We start from the raw sequence: 15761 nt of genomic DNA on the forward strand, positions 1-15761 counted from the left end.
ACGCCGATTGCGCCCCATTCTCAATCCGCTAGTGAATGGTGACTTAATATTTGATATATTATGGTTAAATAGAACTTTCAGTTGAATTATATAGAAACTGTAAATTCTAAATACAAGTTCTGTGCTTGTAAAAACAATAAAAGTTTTGTCTGCACAGGAATGTGTCTGTTAACGCTTGAACAGTTAGCTCATGATTAAAGAACATTGTTCATTTGGTTCATTGTGACCCATGGAAGTTTTTTTTATTAAATTCCAACTTCCCCTTAAATTTTACTTGCCTAAAACTTTAACCTAAGTCAATCAGGGGCCATAACTTGTATTATGGAGTTATGTAACCTCATTGGCTGATGGTCCTGAACAATTGTGTGAAGTATTAAGTCAATTGAATGAAGGGTATAGAACGCCTTAACCAATAGGCTACGGAGACGGTTTTAATGCATGTACTCAATTGCAGATTCAGGGGGGGGGGGTCGGTCCCAGCGCGCGCGCCGTCCCCCACCCCTTTGAATCGTCCGTTTATAATACGTTCTCAGTCAATATCGGGAAAACATACAATATTAGTATAAAAATGCACTATTTCGGACTATAAATTAGGGGAGTCTAACCCCCACCCCGGTCCAACATTTTAAGCCATTCAATTTCTGTTCTGAGGGAGGGGCGGATGTGGAAAGATTAAGCCCATGAGTTTCACGTACCCCTTCTTAAGTCAATTCCTGGATCTGCCACTGATATCTGTAATCAGATTTGTTGTTTCATAATGTTATAGTTCCTTTAAACAGTTTAAACCTTTTATGGCATCAAAATAAACAGACGCATGTTCAGTAAAAACATACTCTGTTTACAACGTTCTCGTACTCCAGAGCGATGATGCTATGCATTATATTTATCATCATCTGACTGACTGAGTAACTGCCAAAACTTTTCCGTTTAAAGAGACTCTCTCATGTTTTGGCACCAAACATATTTTTCCTCGTAATGCATCTAAAAACACTTACATGTATATTTATTTTACTCCTTGGTACTGAAATTGCAGAAATAATAGTAACCAGGTTGATTTTCTTTTATACTTCAATTGCATTTTTAAAAAAACGATTAAAGTATTAAAAATTAATCTTGTTCAAGTTGGGAGCAAGCACATGGGTGTGCAGATAACACATAGAATAAAAAACGGATCGCTTATCCACTCGCCCACAGGGACTCATACTAAGGTGTTGAATATTTTAACCTTAATGGAAGTTATTGGTTTATCACGTGATAACGTCAATCAACTGATTGTGCAACAGCCTTTTGTTGAATCGGGTTAGTAACGCATGTCAAAATTTTGGACTTCAAAGACTATATTTTAGCACATATCAACATTTATTGAAGGGTTTCAGCCATCAATAGCTTGGCTTTAACACTTCGTTTGATTCGCCATACTTTATTTCGTAATAACAATCTATAAAATCCAAGTAAAAGATGCAGTTTCAAAACACTTAACGCTTCGCTTATATTCACTCAAAAACTCATGTTCGAAAGATTTAAAAAAAGTATGTCATAATCATATGCTCTTTAGCGGCTGAGTTTCTTAATATTTAAATCCCTTATAAATTTGCCAAATAAAATTCAACATGGGTAAACAATTATAACAAATAACGTATTTTATGTATTGCAACATATTTATAAAAAGATAAAGTCAATTGAATCAAATGACCATTTTCAATGTACTTTCTTTCTCGCGGAAAGTGGACATTTCATCTTACTCCAACAAGTGTGGGGTATGGTTGATTCTCTTCGTGACTGAAATCAACTTTTTTAAACACTTGGTGCATTTCAAATCTAGTCCATATAAACAGCCCCTTCAGATTCTTTGACGATTGCATTTCCATGGGAGATCACTGCGTATGATAAACATACAAGTGTTGTTTAGCCACACGGTGGTTTCAATTATGTCAGGGGCGTAGCTACCCCTCTATTTATGTGAATTCATGTGCTGGGGGGGTTCAGGGGCGTGCCCCCTCAGAAAATTTTGAAAACCATGGTGCAATCTAGTGCATTATTTAGTACTGGAAAATAACCAGTTTTAGATTCATGTAGTCAAGTTCGCATACTGCAACTTCGGTTGATTTTTTTTGTCAGAATCATGTGGATTCAGCCGCGTATTCACGTATAGGCGGCTACACGCCTGTATGATGTGCATATGAATGTATAATTTGGTTTAAATGATGCATAATTAATGTAACACCTCCTTGCTGCTACACCAATAGAAACTTCATGGGATGTTAATAGTAAAAGAACTAGCACTGACGTTCCTATTTTTGTCCGAGTCATTTAAATAACAGATAACAAATTACAAGGTAAACAAATTTGTTTTGACTTCTTTAATGAATTATATAAACACATTGTACAAAGATATCATGACATATTTTAAACAATAAGTATGGTTGTCAATTAAACAGTATGCTAGCTTTAAAGATTTAGGCAAACCATTGGAATTTTACGGCGGTCTTAAAAGGTGTATTTAAAGCTGCAATCTCACCGATTGATCGTTTTGACTACCGGTACTCTTTTATTGTTTGTCAATAAATGGAGTATTTTTTGCAGAAATGTCTAGACCCAATTTAAAGTGATATAAGACTGCTGAAAAAAGATCAGATTGCAGTTCATCATATTTATGTTAAAAAAATGATGTTTTATGACTAAAAGCATTACGAACAATGACTAAAAGCATTACGAACAATTTATTGTCAATGAACTTTTCGGCAGTTTTACCAAACATTTTTGATTGGTTCTATTGTGAATTATCTAATATGACTGAATTAAAGGAATGATAACCAAATCAGCCGATTTTGAGACAATTTTGTGTCTAAACTGACAATCTGTAAGAGTGCAGCTTTAAGTTTTGATCTAAAGCTTCATATACACATTGTTATATTGTCAATAACTGTTTAAAAGGTCTCATGTACTAAATAAGATAATTTTCATAATATCTAAAATTGATTAAAATAAATAAAGTACCATTATACCTATTTCTTAATAGTGCCGTTTCTCATCTGACAATATCATTCAAAGCCATCATTTCAACTATGAATTTATTTTTAACTTTCAACTTTTCTATAGCATATGCAACAAAATATACCAAAAATACAAGCCATGAACAATATGATTGTTCAACTTGCATTATCTTTGACCTTTTGATATGACCATTTTCCAGTTTTGTTTATTTGTAAGTTGTGCCCTGAAGAATAAAGTATGACTGTATGAATCAAAAACAAGCAATAAAAACACTAAAAATATACCCCAATCCCTGTAATTTCTAATACAGTAGTAAAATCAAGAAATTAAACATTTAGAGCTGCACTCTCACAGATATACCGTTTCCAAAACTTTTTTTGTCTTCGAATGAGCAAGTTTTTGCGTAATTATCTGCAAACCAATGATAAAAGATTGCTGACAAAAGATCAGATCGCAGATTTCATATTTCCGTTCGAAAATTAATGTTACTAACGGTTTAAGAAAAGTGCATAAAAAATTTCAATGTTTTAACTTAAATAGAAAAATCTGGGATTTAATTTTTCTCAAAAATTGGATGGTTCCAATCCAAGACATAAAATGAAAAAAGTTGTCAAAACATCCAGTGTGAGAGTGCAGCTTTAACGTTTGAAAGTAACTCTGTTTGCCTCGTGCCCCTAAACAGGGTTTAATTATATTATATGCCCAGTGGGCTTGTCCCTGTATATTTGATTGTATGATTGCAGTAATGGATACTGGTCTAATTATCTTCTGACAATTTTTCACCAATTTTAAAGAATGAGAAAACATATTAAGCTCATATAACCCTGTACAATTTAATCTCATTCATAAGGTTGAGAAAAATTCCCTAAAAATATTAATTGTGGAGACATATCTTATTTAAATACATACAGGAAATGGCGACATCATTTACCCTTTAGTATGAAAAAGGCAGTTTCCTGATATTTGAATAGCGGTTTTTTATTTAAGCATCTCAATTCATAGTATGTATGAAGTTTCAAAGGAAACCAAATCATTGTAACGATTGTTTTCAAAATAGATTCACACTCTTGATAAACTTCTTTTCCTAGTTTCACCTTTTGAGACTTTTTGATGAGCCTGCACCTTCCCCCTCTTATGCAGTGGCTTCAAGCAATAAAGCTACCAGCTCAAGTTGCACAGCTGGTGAACAAGACTGCTGATAGTCGGCAAACTGCACACTTGATGCCATAATAAATCATGTCCATCGACTTCCAGAATGAAGAAATGACAGCAGCACAGAATTGATTTCAATTGGACCTCTGTACTTTCATCACCTTGTTGTAGTCAAAGACTATGTCTTAGTGTGCAGTGCGGGATCTTGAGAAGCTTTCTGCTCGTCTGATGAAGTAAGTTTGGCAGAGTGTGACACTCCTATCTACTCATATGGCTAGACACCTGTGATCTATGTCTTCTTGTGTGTGCCCAACCATCACCTGAAGAGAATTTAGAGGAAGTTAGTGCTTGATAACAAGTCAATGTGACAAAACAAGGTCTTTCATTTATGCCACCAAGAACTAGTATTCCAAGTTTCATAACTCGTATGTTAACTCAAAGCAATTGAGCAGAAACTGTTTGGTAATTAATTTTAAGTCACTGCTTCCACTTATACTGCAAGTAATATTGAACGTGAACCGACTGACCCAAATGCAATTCTAAATAATTTTTATGTGCAGAAACCTTAATCCTATTGACACAAAAGTAATCCAATTGTATGTCTTCACAAAACATTCTACAACAATATTTGTCAATTTAACTCAAAGATTGATTATTGTTTTTTAGTCAGACAAACACAGAGATGGCCCTATATCGCTCACTTGATTTGAGAAAGGATTCTAACTTAGTTATTGTTTGGACACTTACTGAACACTTTCGGTCTGACTTTATAATGCAGCTGGTGAAAATATTAAAAGTCCCTTAATAATGGGCTTACAAAAACATAAAAAAATGTATTTGTTTAAAAAATTACAAAGGGCCATAACTCTTACAATATTTAAGTTTGTATTGAGCAGAATAAAAGGCTTTGCCTAAAATACAACCTTAAAACTATATTTACAAGTAAAACAAAAAAATCTACAAATATGTTTTTAGTATCTGGTTTTTGAGAGTGAATGATCAGAAGAAAACATCACACATTCACAATCATATTAAATAATAATTTAGTTTTTTTAAAATTATATTATATTTCAAAAACACTGCAAAAGACAAGACACTTACGTTTCAATTTCTTGATTTAATACAGTGATGATTATCAATTCTTATGAAGGGAGATGGGTCTTACACTCTAACCAGTGCAACTTGCATGTTCTTAGTCGCTCAGTTATTACCTTTCTTAAAATTCTCCTCTTGATCTGAGCCACGCCAAAATGATGGGAGAATTGCTTTTGTTTTTCCATCAGAATGTATAGCACCTCTGTGTTTCTGTTTGTCTCCTGAAATAGTAAAAGTTTATTAATAATAATAACAATAATAATAATCAGTGACTTTTATTGAAATTATTTTCACCGATTGTGCCTTGCACATTGGGGAACAAAGTTGACTTCTGAGGAGAAGATTTTTCCATATAGACATATAGCAAAAAATAGCTCCGCACCCTGGAGCAATGTTTTTTATAAATCAATATCCAGTGAAGAAAATTCATACAGGGTATTGAAACATATTTTGCTTCAAATAAAGACTTTTAACAAAGATAACTTAACTAGCTCTTCATCATATTAAATAAAAAATAACACAGTCTATGCCACACACGGAGCCCCGCATTTGATCTTTTACCAAAGTTTGATTAAGAGTTTAGTTTCACAGGTCTATTAAAGCTGCACTCTCACAGATTAAACATTTTGAAAAAGGTTATATTTTTTATCTTAGAATGAACCAATGTATGCGAAAATGATGACAAAAAAATGTCTTTGAATTCCCGTCAAACATGTCCGAACCAAATTCAAACTATGGATAATCACTGTCATTCACGATGAAATTCAGCACTTCTTGCCCAGTATATATACCCTTACTTTAAGCAGAAGGCAAATTAAAACAAACACATTTGTACGAAATTTAATCAAACTTTAAATGGTAGTAGGATTGTCATTTGTTCACGTAATTTTCAAGAATCAGGAAGTGGGGAACATTATAAAGCCATTTAACAATACAAACAAGACGATTTTCTGTTGAATGTACAATAGTAGTACCGGGGTAATATGCAAATAGTTATTATCTCAAGAAAAGGACATCAAGACCAGTTCATTTACCAATAGCATCTGACAGTCAATAATGGTTCTGAGTTTAAAGAGCATAATTTTCATTTTATTGTTTGTTTAATCATTGTATATTTAACACCAGTTGTGAAGAAGGAGTTATCATTATATAAGATTATATTATCTGGCAGTGGTTGAAAATGTAAAGTGAGACCAGTTTTTTACCTGTTATTGAACAAACTGTTATGTTGGCAGGACTGTCCTCCTCAGCAATGCAAGAACAGCAATGACTGGCTGGCACTCTGTAAAATGGCGATTAAAACATTTTGTCCAATTAAAACTGTCCCTTTCTAAACAATCCATCAGCAATATATATAAATGAGCTGCGCCATGTGGAAATGTATCTTGGGAAGTTTCCATTCCATGTAATGATGTCATAAAGATGAGCAGAAGACATTACTTACTATGCAGTAAAAGTTCTTACTTTAACAGTAAAGATATCTTTTTTTGAGAAAATTTATCAAAGTGAGCTCTTTTATGTCATGTTTCTAAGTCTTGTACACATCTATGTTACATATATAAATAATAAACAGGAATAAAATGAGGAGTTGTGTACACACTTATTCCTCCTTATGTACTGTGTAACTCATGAAAAACAATCCATAATTCTAGTAAATCTCTAGAATTCCCTTACTTTTCTCGCTGTACAAAAATGAATGAGGAGTTGCAAACAAGCAGGGCCATAAAACTTTTGCTATTTAAACTGTACCGCAACAGCAATTTAAAGACAGTGATACTCATTGATGGAATAGGCACTTAGACAGCTACATTTTCTGAGAAATGGAGATCAGACTAAATTCTCCAGAGATAATTTATAGATTTATTTGAAATAAAGAACATGTTACAGTGTTTGTGTTAAACTTGTTACTTAACCCTGATTTAACAAAATCATTACCTTCAAACTGGTGATAAAATAAAAACAAATATACCTTATTAAACACTGTTTACTATCACATCTGTACCCCCCCCCCCCTTCTTACATACTTAAGCGGCTGTTACCAAAGTAAAGAATGAAAGGTCCACAAGACCAATTATAAACCATGAACCATGAGAATCCTGTTTATTAATTTGATTTTAAATCACCCAAAAGGCTTTCTACACATAATGGTTCCTTAATTTAAATCTAGTCTCCAAAGGTGTCACAGTGGTGATTTCATTGAAAGAATTGAGATACGTTATTTAAAAAAATGACGACAGGAAAGCTTAAACGCAGAAGTCTGGCCGGGTATATGAGCCTGGAAATAAATACGCAAAAGCTCACCATGCTGCTAAGGAGTCTTATATAATTCCCGGCCCCAGTTCAGCTGGAGATTCCACACGGCTGGAAAACCGGCCCGGTGCATCCAAGCTTCACCATCGGCAGTATCTGCAAGAGGAGGGTGTAAATCTGGGAAAACGCATTTATAATCAATTTGCGAAAGTTCTTATCCGTCATAAGTAGTGAACATGTATGTGGCTTATAGAACATCTGAAATTAAGTTTAATGAAGGAGACAAAGTTCGGTCTGGGATCTAAACCTGGATTTTGATGGTGAAATTGTAAGGGCCGAATTCAGAACATCCACTCTCACTCACACTCCAACCACATTCCCGTAAGGGACACTCAAATGATCACTTGAGTGGAATATGGGGAGTGACACTCAAGTGATCTGTTCGTATTCACACGCCTCGCTAACACTCCACTTCATCAAGTGAGCAATACAGTATATATTTATACACGTATGTTTACATGATCATATCGGATTATCTGTTTGACTATGGTGATGTTTACATTATACATTGTAAACATATGTTTATTTGAGATTTGAGTACCTTATTGTTAGTTATGGCAACAAACAAATGATAATAAGTGTTATTCTAAAACTGATATTTTCATTTTAAAACAATTGGTCAATAAAAATAAACGTTTTGGGTTGTAAATAACTGTTGCAAAATACGTTTAAATGCATGTTTTTTGTTGTCATTGTTGTTGCTGTTTTAAATATGTAGCCGTTTTCCATTGTATCACGTAATTTAAATATGTATTCATATATAATCTTGCTTTTGTATTCTACATAAAGCGGTCTTGGGCGTTTGAAAATAATATATGGAAGTTGAAAAAATGGAAGTTGAAAAAATAGCAGATGGATAGAATTAGCGAATGAATCTACTTCTTATGGGGAAATAACACCTCGGAGTGAAAAACAACTCAAGAAATGTAGGGGAAAATGGATGAAGATGACGATAATAATAATAATAATGATGATGTTGATGATGATATGGTGGTGTTGGTGTTGGTGGTGCTGCTGCTGGTGTTGGTGGTGCTGCTGCTGATGATGATGATGATGAAAATGATAATAATAATAATAATAGTAATAATAGTAATAATAATCCAGCTGAATGTAGGCTGGAAAATACATATCAATTCCCTTACCACGCTATGAAATGGCCTAGCGGCGTCAAGTTAGCGGCCTGGCGGCCTAGCCGCCTCATGTGACTAGCGGCCTAAAATTGTTTCCTATTCCAAAGCATTTTATATGCGTTCTTTTCTAAAACAATGATAAATTAAATGTCCTTTTCATAAATCAACATCCTTTAGCGAATATCAGCATTTCCCCCTTTTCATGGGCTGCTGGATGAGTTTTGGGGATTTTTAGGCCGCTAGGCCACCAGGCCGCCAAGTTCACGCCGCAAGACCGCTCAAGCGTGATGTATTTTGCATAGGAAAACAATTATTTTAGCATTGTTTTAGAAGAAAACTCATATAAAAATGCGCTGAAGTAGAAAACAATTTAAGGCCGCTAATGTACGACTAAAAACATTGATTTATCTTATTTTCCATTTAAACCATTGAACCTTGAAATAGATAACAAATTTAGGCCGCTAGTCTGTCAACCTCACGCCGCTAGGCCGCTAACTTCATGCCGCTAGGATGCTAACTTCACGTACCTTTAGCTGCCTGTCTTTGCAGCCATTGATGAATTGCAAACATCAACATTGCTGGGGGTTCAAGATCGTTGTGAGACAAAACAAATATATGATAGGCGCATCCTTTTGAATTTGTTTTGTTTATAGATGGCCACGTTATTGAATGAACATGTACGTCAATGGATTATCCCGGTCTCTTAAATATTGTCTGGGAACGAGCATGTCCCTTATTTGTTCCAAATATTTGATATATTTCATCTTTTCTACTTGCCATGTACTTTTTTCACATACACTCATTCAATTCCTATTCACAACCAATCCTCGAGGGCGGTTCATGTGGCCTAGCCAAGCACTCACAAATGTCCCACTCACGCAAAACACTTGAGTCTCACTCACACCTGTGAATACGGATATACCTTTCACTCGAAAATATCTCGACCGTTATGTGATTACAGAGGATTAACTCATTGAGTGTGAGTGAGAGTGATTGTTCTGAATTCGGCCCTATGTTTTGTTTAAATGAAGTATAAACTTACAGTGAGTACAGAGATATCTTGAAGTCCAGATTTATCGCTTACCTTAAGTTCGTAGGGCTACAATTGAGAGCTTTTCTGTAAATTGCAGGAACTGTCCCCTTGAGCCTATTGTCTGTTAGGGGAATTGTGGCTTAGGTGATTGGTGGTACCACTCTGCATTTCTTATCCACACAAAACACAGTGTATCTGAAAATGACAGAGAATGGCCATGCACTTATGAAAGCTATGCTAGAAATACGCCGTTATGAGTGTATCAGATGACATTTCCACACAGAAATTGTGAGGCCTCCAATACAGCAGTACTGACATCAATGACGAAAACATATATATCTGTCATGGAGCTATGCTGGTTCTGTGGCGTCAAAACCACTGCAACTGGGCAATTCACTAGAAACATCTTTTCAGAAAAAAGAAACAACCAATACTGTGTAGCCTTTGTCACCCAGTGAACACCCAGAGCATCTAGTTACTTTGAGCATCTATTTACTTAGAAGTAGCCACATTAAGATCTCAAATTAACAAAAAAGTGTATCCGTAAGCTTTCAAATACTGAACGAAGTGCAACTTTGAGGGGGGCTGCGAGCAAATATTGTCAAGGGCAGAAATCTCGCAGAAGTTTGAAAAAGATTATGCAAAGCTCTAGCTTGATGATTTTGGCCCAATTTCAAATTGTTACTCAGTAACACGGCGGCGTAAATTTAATCTAACATCAATATAGTTACACAGGAAAATAAGAAATAGCTTTAAACTCTCTAACATTCATGGCAGAGTGTCTGATGACGGTCCAGTATGCCAAAAGGATGGAGAATATGTGAAGCATGCACATACACACCTTTACAGCCCAACATTTGGTTATGGTTTCACAGTTATTCATTTACACAAACTCACAATCAATCAATCAATCAATCAATGCACACCCACCTGGAAAGGTACGACATCCTTTGGAAGAGATGAATCTTGCAGTCTGGTAGACGGTTGCTGACTTAACTTTAATGTCCCAAGCAGCAACTGCAATTATATAAACATGTTGATGTTCGCACTAAAACAAAGCTTAGTATTGAGTTAAATTAAACATGCAGCCTGTTGGCTGGGGTAACTGGGGGGGGGGGGGGGGGGGTCCCAAGGATATATCTTGACGCAACTTACCATAGCCGCCTTGCGTTTTTGTTCACAAAGCCGGCACACACAGTTCATTCTCTGTTTGCATGTTGTGTACTGAAAAGTTCCAGCTTTCCATGACACTTGCAATAAACCTATCCATGAATTAAAACAAATTAACAAATAACTACCAGGTAATTATGGAAAAATAAATGTCATTTTTTACTTGATTGATAAATACAACTTATATTGCAGTCAAACTGGATAAAATATCAGAAAAATGTGTCCTGTTCCAAAAAGTGTGTTTTGAAGTTGCAGACAATACTCCAAAGACCAAGAATTTAAGTGTTTAGACAGGGGCAGGCAAATCTTAAAAAAAATGTCAAAATTTTAAAATTTAAATAAAACTAAAATTGTACAAACCTTATATAAATCATGTGTACACTTGAGAATATATACAAGGATACAATGTACACATAATCAAACGCTACCTGAGAGAATCATTTTTTTTCAAGAACTACTTGAAGGGGTACTGTGACCCGCAAGCATTTCGTTGTGGGCGGACACCTTTAAACCTCTTTCCCGCACATTAATTAAACACATCTTATGTTTTGTCAGTGCTGGTTTTGATGACCAGTATAAATCTAAAAGCAGTTTTTCTGCCAATATTTACCCAAATTATTTGGATGAATGCTTAACAAGAAAGTGCAGTGTACACAATCAAATAAAGTATTTAGTGTTCCAGAAATAATGAGCAATCTGAAATCTGACCCCTTACATTCCTTAAATATTCACAAAGAGTTAAGTTCAAATTTAAGCAACATAAATCACATTCAAGTAGAATAATTTTAAGCAAAAATGAGCATGAAAATAGAAACCAACTGAATTGTATTTTCAAATGTTCCATCCGTGTTCGTTTGTTATCTTTTTATGATTCAAATGGTAAAAAATGGTGCAAATGTGAGAAGCTCTGAAGAAGAAAACTGATATTTTGATAGAAATAGTGATGAAATCACTGACATTATGTTTACTTAGCATCTAAAGCAACAGACCAACCAGACCTACCAGTATGCTAATCTATATTTAACTGCTAAATTTTAAAAACTCTAAACATACAGATAAGATAGATCTGTGGCGCAGTTGTTTACATTGTGTGATTAAAATTAAATTTTTGGTGGTGATTAGTATAAATCCAAGATTTGTTTTCAGAAGATCAGCAATAATGTTTTTTCTTTGTCTCAATGAAAAATGTAATGTTCAAGTTCATAAGCGCTGTTTAATCTGAGAATTTCCCTTGGTGTGAACCGCTTACTGTGTCCAAGTTATCCAAGCTGGATCTAAGACATTACTACAATATGGGCAGTTTGCTCTGCCATTTTTATAGATAATTGTGTATTCCAAAGGTATTCTTTTGGTACATTGAACTCACAACAATATTTGAACTCCTGACGTCCAGCACCGCTGTCAGATTATCTAATCCAACCACAAAGTATGCCATTGCATGCTCTTTACTGAATGAAAGATAAATGAATACTCACAATTTTGAACAGTATTTTTTGGTCACAGATAGCAACCTTTTAACCCCACTTTAACCTGTCTTCCCTATTTGGCAAACAGAGAATTTTTAGAAAATTTGTTATCTCATGATCCTGTAAATTTTGTGTGGATAGACTAAATACTGTTCGAATTTAGCAAATCAAAACTAACATTTTGGGTTTATTCAGTAAGACCCTAAAATATCAATTTTGATTTATAAGTATGTAGGTTTGTTCAAAAGCTCAGTACAGTTTACTTTACTTGTTAAGTTATCCAATTTCTGTAAATAAATGATACTAAACTTGACTATAAAATACTGTAGGGGGGCGTGTCGTAAAGTTAAGAAAAAATCCAAATAATGCAACAGTCAATTGCAGCATGGGCCCCCAAGGTCCTGCTAATAGCGGGGACTTTGACTTTCCGTCCAGCCAATCCCAGGTAAAATTCCCGCTCTGCACAAACAGCTGGTAAAAGCCCTGTCAAATGAATTATGGTCATTTCGTAACTGCTCATTGTTGGTCATATCGTAACCATTGTGTTAGTCAATTCGTAACCGTTAAGAAATCGAATGGTCATATCTTAACCGTTGACTCCTATAATTATGAGGAATTAGTTTAATACCATTTGAATTTACAAAATAAGTTTACGGTAAGTATAAAACATAAAAATAACAAAATAAACAAAGTTAAATCTAGTAGTTGTATTCCTTCTTTATTCCTAATAGTGTAGTGCGATTTGCCAATAAACTCTGAAACTATGACAAATAGAAACATTCACACTAGCTATTTTTTATGTTGCGAAGGAAATATTATAAGTAGGCTGAATATTAAATGTAATAATTTTTTAATTCATAGATGTTCTACCATTAAGAGGAATTGTGACCTTAAGCCAATATTTTTTAAATATATAGACCATATAACTTTAGAATTTCATTTTTTTTAAATTGCATAGAAGTATTGTAAAATGTAGTAAGTTTGCCGAATGAGAGTATGCGCTTTTTATATGCTTATTGTATTAAAAATGTGCCCATATGTTTAATTTTGTATCTTGTTATTGGAAATTAATACATTGGAAACTCACTAAACCGGACAAGGCAAAATTTCCGGTTTAGTGGGGATTCGATGTACGGAGTAAGTTTACTCAATATATTAATTGAGTTAACCTTTAAAGGCTTTTGTCCTCTAGGGACAGTTCAATTCTCCGACGTTTAGACGGAGGTTGAGACATGATTAAAGCACTTGCAAAAGTGATAAGCATAATAAAACATTTCTGCGTTTTTATAACCATCTTTTTTCCAAGTCTTGAAATAAAACAACTCTCGTAATTTAATGCTTGTTTAGTATGTTTGATAGTTTAATTAAAGCACCGCTCTAATTTGATTCAATCATAGAAGTCTTTAGATAAAACAACACTTCAAAATGATCACTAAAAAACCGTTTCTAGTTCTTTATTTTCTGCAACAAACAAATAAATGTTTTAATCAATTTTCTTTTCACAAGTTTGATTATCGTTTGATTATCGCGCAACAGTCAATCCACAGCACAATCATCATTATCGATTATCGTGTTAACACAACATCACAGGTGTAATATTTAACGACGTACCGGCTGTCAAAACAAAATGACACGTGATTCGCGAATTCCTAATACACAGAATTATTTTGACATGTTTGAACAAAACGTCTGGTTTTGTAAGGTAAAATTACGTTGACAACTAACAAATTTTCTCGATTTTTTGTCCGGTATCCGGAATTCCAAGGTTCAGGTTTTGTAGGGATTTTTTTACATTGAAAATAGAAGGGGAAAACCGGGACTCTGATAAAATTCCAGTATCCCGAGGATTCCGGTTTTGTGGAGATCCGGTTTAGTGAGTTTCCACTGTACCATAACTAATAATTTTAGGCTGTTTTTTGTCGGTTTTGGATATAAAGTATGCAGAATATGGATCAATTGAGAAAAGAACAGAACAATTTTTTTTTCGTTTTAAACAATTCAAACAAATATAGTCAATGAAATAGGTCAAGAATGATCATTTATGTAAACGTAATTTTACTCAAAAATACATCGCGATCAGTCTTAAATTATTGTTTATAAGTAAGCAAAATGTAAGAAAATAATTAACATATTTTGGTAGTATAACAAATCATTTCTAATTTACCATGATATATATCTAATAACTATTGAGTAACATAAATTATTGGCTTGTTACTAGTGAGAATTTGAGTAATGTCTCCCAATTGGTGTCTTGGTTGCTGTGCCATATACATCCAGGTTCGAACAATACACTTAACGAGGTGCTAAGTGTACTATTTATCACCTTGTTAAATGGTGGTTACCATATGAGCAATTGATTTATTGATGGTTACGAATTGACTAACAAAATGGTTACAAAATAACCAAGATTCAGCAGTTACGAAATGGTAAGGTTACGAAATGACCAGATCCCCGTCAAATGCCCCTGGGGGCATCCTAGGTTAGGCCTATTCCCTGTTTTCAGCGCAAAAACAATAACACTGCATTCACTCAGCACTGCCGGTCCACCTGGAACGTAAAAACATGGCCCATTTCCCCTGCTATCCCTGGTATAAACAAGACCTGCCTGGGGGCCATGGTTACAATTGACTGGTGCATAACTGTGGCAGAATAAGGGAAATATTTTATTGTTGCATTTATTATCAAATATGAAAATTTAAGACACATGCAAAAAGCCACAATACGAATTGGTGATAGTGTTCGTTCTGTTCTGCTATTCAAAGGTGATGAGAATGACAAATGACATGACATTGACAAACAAAATGTAAGGCATTTGTATCATTTCGTCTTTTATTTATTAAAATCTGAGATGTTAAGGGAGCAAATCCCTTTTTAGATTGGAACATACCAAATAATAATAAGCGACGATGTAGTGGTAAACCAAGTTTGCTAGAAATCAATCGAGTTTCTCCAAAATACAAGCAAAAATTACACCGGATGTTGATACTAGTGATTTAGTTTCGGATGAACAAAATCCGGATAAATCATTTGCTTTTCATCCAAAGGGTGGACGATTTATACTACTGTACAAAAGTCATAAAAATAAACGAAAAAAAAAAACGTTGAATATGTATTTTAAACACTTACCAAGTTACCATTCTGTTTCCGTAAGAGATGAACGCCATACTGCATAATTGCACGGAGATGGTACCACGGAGATACCCGAAAATTTCCGTTATATTCCGGAAAGTTAAATTTCTGTATACTTGAAAATTTGGATGCTGATGGTACACGAAATATCGAATTTCCTTATTTCTGTTTTTTATGGAATGAAACTTCGGGATAATATACAATAGGCTTTAAATAAAGTAAAACAAATAAAAAATGCTTAGTATATAGCTATTTTTGACCAAAATTATGATTTTTTCCCTG

At 34.3% G+C, this 15761-nt stretch overlaps 1 long non-coding RNA gene across 4 annotated transcripts; it reads right to left on the minus strand.

Annotated features, from left to right (window-relative positions):
- Nucleotides 1-2345: 2345 nt before the first annotated feature.
- Nucleotides 2346-15761, minus strand: LOC128218906 (uncharacterized). Of its 4 annotated transcripts, none has more exons than XR_008258501.1 (7): nucleotides 15477-15761; nucleotides 10645-10731; nucleotides 9766-9909; nucleotides 7543-7647; nucleotides 6447-6523; nucleotides 5358-5462; nucleotides 2346-4466 (listed from the first exon to the last, which is right to left on the minus strand). It is a non-coding gene; the product is annotated as an uncharacterized LOC128218906 (long non-coding RNA). The 4 variants fall into 4 exon arrangements; XR_008258502.1 differs by lacking the exon at nucleotides 15477-15761 and adding an exon at nucleotides 15238-15417; XR_008258503.1 differs by lacking the exon at nucleotides 15477-15761 and adding an exon at nucleotides 10870-11390.

Source organism: Mya arenaria, chromosome 15 (assembly GCF_026914265.1).
Source record: "Mya arenaria isolate MELC-2E11 chromosome 15, ASM2691426v1".
Lineage (NCBI taxonomy): Eukaryota > Metazoa > Mollusca > Bivalvia > Myida > Myidae > Mya > Mya arenaria.